Source organism: Megalobrama amblycephala, linkage group LG15, assembly GCF_018812025.1.
Source record: "Megalobrama amblycephala isolate DHTTF-2021 linkage group LG15, ASM1881202v1, whole genome shotgun sequence".
In the NCBI taxonomy this organism is placed as follows: Eukaryota; Metazoa; Chordata; class Actinopteri; order Cypriniformes; family Xenocyprididae; genus Megalobrama; species Megalobrama amblycephala.
The window spans coordinates 25,886,601-25,894,943 of NC_063058.1; the positions used below are offsets into that span (position 1 = coordinate 25,886,601).

An 8,343-nucleotide genomic window follows, 5' to 3' on the forward strand; every position below is an offset into this window, starting at 1 on the left:
GCTCATTTCCACCGAGCGGTACAGTTCAGTTCAGTACAGGACGGAAAACCCTGATCCAGCTTGCTTTTCTGATTGACGTCATTCTTGCGTGAAGAAGAAAGTGACCATTAACAACAATGGAGGACATACAGCAGCTTTGTTTGAGCAAAGGCTGCAAGGAAAAACAGCCAAAAAATACACATTGTGTTGCAACGGTATTATGTTGTCATTCCCCTTGTAGCACGTAGTGACAATTCTCTGTCAAGCAATCAATGCAGTAAGTGTAGCTCCACCCTTTTGGTACCAGTACTATTGGTACTATTGTGCTAGGTGCCCCAACGAAAGGGTCCCAAAAAAGTGGTACGGTACGGTTTGGTATTTTGGTACCATTTACAGCTTCTGTAATAAAAATTGATTACTGTATTGTACTTAACTGTACCGCTTGGTGGAAACGAGCCAAAAGTTAACAGTAAGTTACATCACGTGTTTGTTCAATGTCTTTGTTATTGAGATTAGTTAAACATGTTTTTGACACTAATAGGGTGTAGTTTCCTGCCAAGCATCAATTAAAATGTTTTTTATTTGTGTATTTTATTTGTGTTTTTTTTATGTTTATGAAGACTCCTATCAGCCTAGCTTCCAGGCAAGTACAAGTCACTTGAGCCTTTGACGTCAGCCTGTTTTGCAGGTTGCAACATGTCACTAATCCTCATACTTTGCCTTTCTTCTTTCTGAAACTACAGTTTGACCCCCTACCCCTGATTGCAAATAAAGGACAAAAAGTAAGTGAACAAATACAAGGACAACCAAAAGAGTAGCAGGCCACTAAGTTCTTTATTCCAGTCATTTACAAGAACCATTAAGTTGTAAAACACTTATGCAACTTAAATTGTTATAAATGTTTCCCAGTTTATGAGAATACAGTGAAAAGTATTCTTTTGTTTACCTCACATAAAAATAACATATCATTAGTACACATTTACATAATAGACATGGCATTTCAATTATGAATTGTATTCATGTGTAACCTGTGAACCTGTGTCATGTGTAAATTCTGTTAAATTTATATGAAAAGGAAAAAAAAAAATCCTATCTTTTGACCGCAAAGTTTGTATTGTATTTAGAGCAGGTGTGTCCAAACCTACTCCTGGAGGGCCACTGTCCTGCAGAGTTTAGGTCCAACCCCAATTAAACACACCTGAACCAGCAAATCAATACTAGGCATACTAGAAACTTCCAGGTAGGTGTGTTGAGGAAAACTGAAGCTGAACTCTACAGTACAGTGGCCCTCCAGGAGCAGGTTTGGACACCCCTGATATAGAGCACTCTGCATTTCCTATCACATCTAGTTATTCTCTTTCCCTTTTTGACTTAATGTTGTGAGAATCAAATACCCAAAAACAAAAATCAGACTTCAAAAAACAAGACTCATTTTTTGGCCATTTTAATTTAGAAATTAAAAATTAGATCTGATAAAAATTAGCAGTACTATTTTATTTCTCAAAATGTAGATGTTTTTTCCCATCATATGTTGTTTTGTATTTTGCTCAGGCTTAAGAAGAATGATATAACATTTAGGTGCAAATATGCAGAATAGTAAACCAAAGCTGGAGGCTAAAATGGCAAATATTTCCACAGCTACAGTAAATTTTCCAGGAGAACTGACATAAGCTGGAATAAATGTGATCCACACAGCACAGAATATGAGCATACTGAATGTGATGAATTTTGCTTCATTGAAGTTATCAGGCAGCATGCGAGCGAGAAAAGCCAGAATGAAGCACAAGACAGCCAGTAGGCCAATATAACCCAGAACAGCAGAGAAACCAATAGTAGATCCCAGACTGCACTCAAGAATGATTTTTTCCTTATAATATTGCATATTTTTGTAGGGAAATGGAGGAGAAATCAATACCCAAAGCACACAGATAAGAACCTGTATAAGTGTAAATGCAAGAATGCTGAGTCGTTGTTGTGTAGGCCCAAACCATTTCATGACATTACTTCCTGGAAGTGTAGCCCTGAAGGCCATTAACACCACTACTGTTTTTACCAAGAACACAGGAGATACAGAGGACAAAAGTGATCCCAGATGCTGTGTGACGCAACATACAGGACCATTCAGTGGGCTGACCAATAAAAGTAAGTGAACAGAGAAAACAAAGAGTCAATGAGAAGAGCAGCAGGAAGCTCATCTCTGAGTTGTTTGCCTTTACTATGGGGGTGTCCTTCTTGCTGTAAAACAGGATGGCCACCAGTGCAGTTAATCCTACTCCAAACAACAAGAAAAAGCCTAGCACTATACCCATAACTTCTGTGAATGAAAGAAACTCTACAGCCTTTAACACACATTTATTTTTCTCAGCATTAGACCAGTATTCCCCTGGACACTGCTTGCAGTTAATTGAATCTGGAAAGGAATGTGTATAGTTAAACATTAAAAAGAACTTAGTTTTATTTATGAACTCCTTTGATAAGAAACTGCATCCTGAACAGTAGAAGAAGAACACAAAATGAGACACTAACCAATTTTCTTTGGAATATTGACTGAATATTACCTGTCTCATTACTGATTTCTCCGTCTGCACATGGAATACAGTCATAACAGCAGACAGGTCTTCCTCTCTGTGCAGCCTTCCTAGTGCCTGGAGAACAGCTCTCACTGCATACAGACCTTGGCTTCTACATGGAATATTACATTATACATAGTTATCTTTACTGACTCTGAAGTGAAAATAAATGCCAATTTCATGTCATGAAACTGTAGATGGCATAGGCTGAAAGTTCTTTAACTCAATTTGGTAGTGATCACATCATTATCTACATAGCGCAGCTGATTGGTTGCTGTTGCATCAGTGGCCAGTAAGCTGCGACTCAACATTCAAATATTGGTAGTGTTTGCTGTTAGCAGTCTGCAGTGCGCTTTCAGAAACTCTCCACCTTCCCCAGCTCCACCTGTATAGATCTTCTACGGGGTTATTTCATGCATGTTATACGTGGTGCAGAAGCATGTCTTACATGCATTGGCAGTAGCAAATCTCGGTACTTGCTCTGCAGCAGCGTAACAGATCTATTCTGCCAAGACCAAATACATTAACATTGCCATATCCATTACCATGCCAGTCTCTCAGAGAGTTGTCATAACAGAAATGAATTGATGAAAACAAATGCCTTTATCTTTAAGAAGAGACTCTTTGAGGCATAAAATGGCAATTGTTAAATGGTAACTTACGAATGCCAGTGTATTATGAATGTATCTCCAGAACAAAACAACAGTTTGAAAGGTCAGTTTTCAAAAATCGGCATTAATGCTCAGTCTGCTTAGCAAAGTACTGTCCTTTAGCACAAAACTTAGTAATGCTCTCTGCAACTTCTTTTATCAGCTTTATCAAGTTTGTTTGTAATTATTCCTTTCCACCAGTTTCAGAGAATTAAATCGTAAAGATGAATGCCACATTAGTTAATACCAGTCAAGTATACAAATGTGAACCTTTTGTATAGAAAAACCCTATTGCACAAACAGGTTATTTCCGTTTACCTCCAGGTTTTCTCTGGCCCAGATTATGTTTTTAGTGTTAATCACAAAGCGCTGGTCAGGAGGTAGGGAGGCATCATAGTATCCCACTGGTTTAAAGTGGAGTGATCCATCTGATTTCTTCTGCCAATTTACAATTTCATACTGGGCTATTGCACCACCAGTGCTGTCAAACCACACATCACTGTCTTTACAGTGAAATTAACCTTTTTCAGAGATTCAGCCACCTAAAGAAATAGGACAGTTTTGATATAATATCGTTTTAACAAAATGTCAGACAAAAATGGAGCCTCTTTCACTCTTTCTCTTCATTTATTTAATATCATTACTACTACTCTTTACCTGCTGTGGTTGTATTGCCAGGCCTTTCTCACAACCTGCTTGTTCTTTGCACTTGAGTAGACTGTGTAGTGAATGAGCCACTGCATAAACTGCTTTGTAGAGATGGCTTAGAAATCTTTGTTCAGGCACATCTTCATTGTAGTTTTTCACCACAAATAGATCCTGATATCGACTGCAGTTTACTTCATAATTAGAAGAGCATGGGAAAGCTGTCTCCCAGAATGCTTTCATAGCATATTCTGCAAAACCTTCAATTTGGATTTTTTTCACTGCAAACCCCAGTGACCCTCCTAGCACAAACTGTTTGGAGTCATCAAACTTTTTGCAGTTATCCATGCCTCCACACCTATCATTTGGAGGCCTGTAATGTTCTGAATAGTTAGCTGCTCAAGTAGACTTTTCATCTCGAAACCAGTAAGAAATGCAACAATTACTTTAGTGGTGCCTTCTTTTATCATGTGTACCACTTTTCTGATTTTTTCAGGCTCTGTTCTCAGGAATTTCACAGAGTACTCCACACAAATCCCCACTTCTTGAGCTGTTTTCAGAAATATGGCCATTCCATAGTTTCCATAGTCATTGTCACTGCTCCCACCCAAGACCAGCCAAAGTATTTGACTATGTATGCAATTGCTCTACTCTGGTGATAATCACTAGCAATAGTCCTGAAGAAAGACGGATGATCTTTCCTGTTACTGAGACACTCACATGTGGCTGTGGGACTTATCTGAAAGAAAAGAAAAAAGAAAAAACACAGAAGCACATCAGTATAATCATTATAATCTCAGAATTATTTTAACTGTACTTACTCCTTACCACTGGAATTTTAAAAGGTCCTGTAGTTCTGGACAGAATCACTGTGTTGGAAGACTCTGTTTCTTCTATGATAGCATGTATAAGAGACTGTCCACTGCATCTGTCTCTTGTTGCAAACTCTGGACTATTCATCAATGCCATAGTTGCACTCATAGAAGACAGTCTTGAACCACAGGTATCATAAATTTTATAGCCAACAGAAACATTTGGGAGCAAACTTTTACTTTTGTTAATTTCTTCAATGGCAAAGATCATGGTTTGAGCTAGCCGAAAATCTTTTATATTCACACTGTGAAGATATTAAACCATCATGGTAAATAGCAACTAATAAAGAATCAGATAAACACGTTTTACTTTTACATTAACTTGGCTTATACTTAAAGGTTATTTGCTGTTATAAATTTAATTTAATTTAATTACCTGCAATGTATTTTTATAAAATAAATAAATAGATAAATAAATAAAAACATTTCTAAAGAAGCAAACCTGGAGCATGACAGTAGCTGGGGTTTTTGTGTAAACTCAAATGAAGGTAATGATACTTCAGTGTGGATAACAAAAAGTGCTCCAATAATTATGTCTCCATCCTGGGAAAGCAATGGATATTTAGGGTCTCCCATCATTCGGCAAAGAGTATTTTCTGCCTTTGTGTTCAGGTGATAGAAAAGCAGGAGTGTGTAAGGAAAGATAAGCATCCCAAAGACTGAGCTCTACTGCGACTACCAAATGTAAGTGATCTGATATATCATTTAGAACTTTTATAGACATAATTAGTACAGATGAATGGTTGTGATTGTTTCCAGTTACCTCATAGGGCAGGACATGAATTAAGTCAAGCAGGAGTAGCATAGAGTCAAGCCAATTTGATTTTTCAGTTTGAGTACACTTTGATTCAGATGATAGTATCTATTTATTCTTTAAAAGAATAAATATACAAATTGATTCTTTTCTATACTGTTTTCAGCAAAATATGATCAAGGCTCTATAGTTTAAGCATCTTGTATGAAAAGGCAAAGGATCATATTGTAATTCCCTTTTTCCTACTGATACTGACTTGGCGACTTTCCTCTTAGTTGATTTCTATATCTGTACTCATATATATATATATATATATATATATATATATATATATATATATATATATATATATATATATATATATATATATTTCACAAAATTAACACTGATGAATGTCAGATGAATGCACTATTAGCTTATTCAAGCAGTATTCAAATGTAAACCTTGTTTGTGGGAAAACCTTGTTGCACAAACTTGATATAGTAATATTGTTATGCATGCTCACTTGGTTACCTTTTAGTAAAAGTATATTCTGGCATTAGTAATTATCTCACTTATATGGAAGCATATGGGTAGCAATATTCAATTTGAAATGTATTATGAAAAATGGCAGTGCAATATGTATATTGGCAATGCATTTCTGTATTTAAATTTACATTTTCCATCTGCTATATACTACACTAGTTTTAACATATAATTTAGACATATAATAAAAAAATAAAGCCCCCTCCTGAGCTCTCAACTTTATCATTGCATAAACAAAGTTCACACAGCTAATATAACCCTCAAAATGGATCTTTACAAAGTGTTCCTCATGCAGCATGTCTAATCGCGTAAGTATGGTATTTATTTGGATGTTTACATTTGATTCTGAATGAGTTTGATAGTGCTCCATGGCTAACGGCTAATGCTACACTGTTGGAGAGATTTATAAAGAATGAAGTTGTGTTTATGCATGAAAATGTGTGTTTATGCATGAAACAAGTGTTTAAAAATGAAAATAGCGACAGCTCTTGTCTCCGTGAATACAGTAATAAATGATGGTAACTTTAATCACATTTAACAGTACATTAGCAACATGCTAATGAAACATTTAGAAAGACAATTCACAAATATCACTAAAAATATCATGTTATCATGGATCATGTCAGTTATTATTGCTCCATCTGCCAATTTTCACTGTTGTCCTTGCTTGCTTACCTAGTCTGATGATTCAGCTGTGCACAGATCCAGACGTTAACACTGGCTGCCCTTGTGTAATGCCTTGAACATGGGCTAGCATATGCAAATTTTGGGGGCGTACTGTCAGGTATTGGATGAGGGAAGGAGCGAGGACTCAAAGATGCAGAGAGAATAGGCTTTTTATTAATAATAAAATAAACAAAAAAACAACAAAAACAACCCAGAGGGGGAAAACAGACTAGAACTTAAACTTGACTTGACTCAACTTGACTCGACTCGACTCGACTCGACTCGACTGACTTGACCTTGACCTTGACCTTGACCTTGACCTTGACCTTGGATTAACACACGGTGACTAATACGACGATGAACCAGCACAGGACTGCAAACACAAGGAGAATAAATAGGAGAGCAAACAAGGCAGGTAACGAGGGAGGACAGGTGGGGCAAATCAACCAATAATGAGATAACAAGGTGGGCAGGGTCAAGACAATAGACATGAGAGCACATGGCACAAAGAAACACATGACAAGCTATGTGCTCACACCAAACAAAACAAAAACACAAGCACATGGCCAAAGACAAATCACAAGCCATGTGCTTACACAAGACAAGACATGAACACGCAACTATGAGAACTCATAAGCTGCGTGTTCACATGAAACAAGACAACATGAGAGCACGCAGCCCGTGAAACAGACTGCGTGCTACACAACACAAACAACATGAAAGCATGCGGCAGGTGGAAACAACCGCGTGCTACACAAAACATGACAATACAAGAGCGCCTGGCCGATAAGAACTGACCAGGCGTTAAACAAAACATGAGACAAGAACGCACGGCAAGTGAAAGAACACTTGACCGTGCGCTCACAATAAAAGACAGGACTGGGAGCGCGAGTGTCCGAATCCCGACACAAAACCGAAACCAAAGTAGACATGAGTGCCGGGATCCGAATGCCATGCTCCCAACATGAAACAAGACACGCAGACAAGAGAGTGCACGGCCCGAGAACACTTGAGACCGTACGCTCACACAAAAACAGGACAAGAACGGGAGTGTCAGAGCTCTGTCACGAAACCAAGAAATAAACTAGACAGAAGTGACAGAACCCTGACACGTACACCCCGACTGTTACGTAACAGTCGGTGTTATGTTGACATTCGCCTGTTCTTCGGAGGTCTTTTAAACAAATGAGATTTATATAAGAAGCAGGAAACAATGGTGTTTGAGACTCACTGTATGTCATTTCCATGTACTGAACTCTTGTTATTCAACTATGCCGAGGTAAATTCAATTTTCAATTTGATGGCACCTTTAAACTTCACAGTACTACTTAAAGTTATTGACACGTTAGTGTTATTAATCACAATAAGCCATGAAAAAGGACTCAATGTGGTGTTCGTGCTGACGGACACACAGCCACACAGATGCAGACTCCTAGATGCATGCAGTCCCGTATACAGTTCTCTTTCCCAGTTTATTGCACTTGCATGGTCATATAATTTACACAATTATGTCAAAATGCACATTGTGTGGAGTATTCATGTAAACACACGCTGTGTCCCAATGTCCATACTATCCATCCTAAATATTATGTGAGATTAAATGTCCCAAAGCATAGTATGTTGAAAAGTGTACTCCAAAAGTCCCTGGGTGGTTTACTATTTCTGGTAGATTTTCAAAGTGT

General features: G+C 37.7%; 1 pseudogene; it reads right to left on the reverse strand.

The window, feature by feature from the left end:
* Positions 1-791: 791 nt before the first annotated feature.
* On the reverse strand, positions 792-5,661 carry LOC125247935 (annotated as a pseudogene).
* Positions 5,662-8,343: the final 2,682 nt, after the last annotated feature.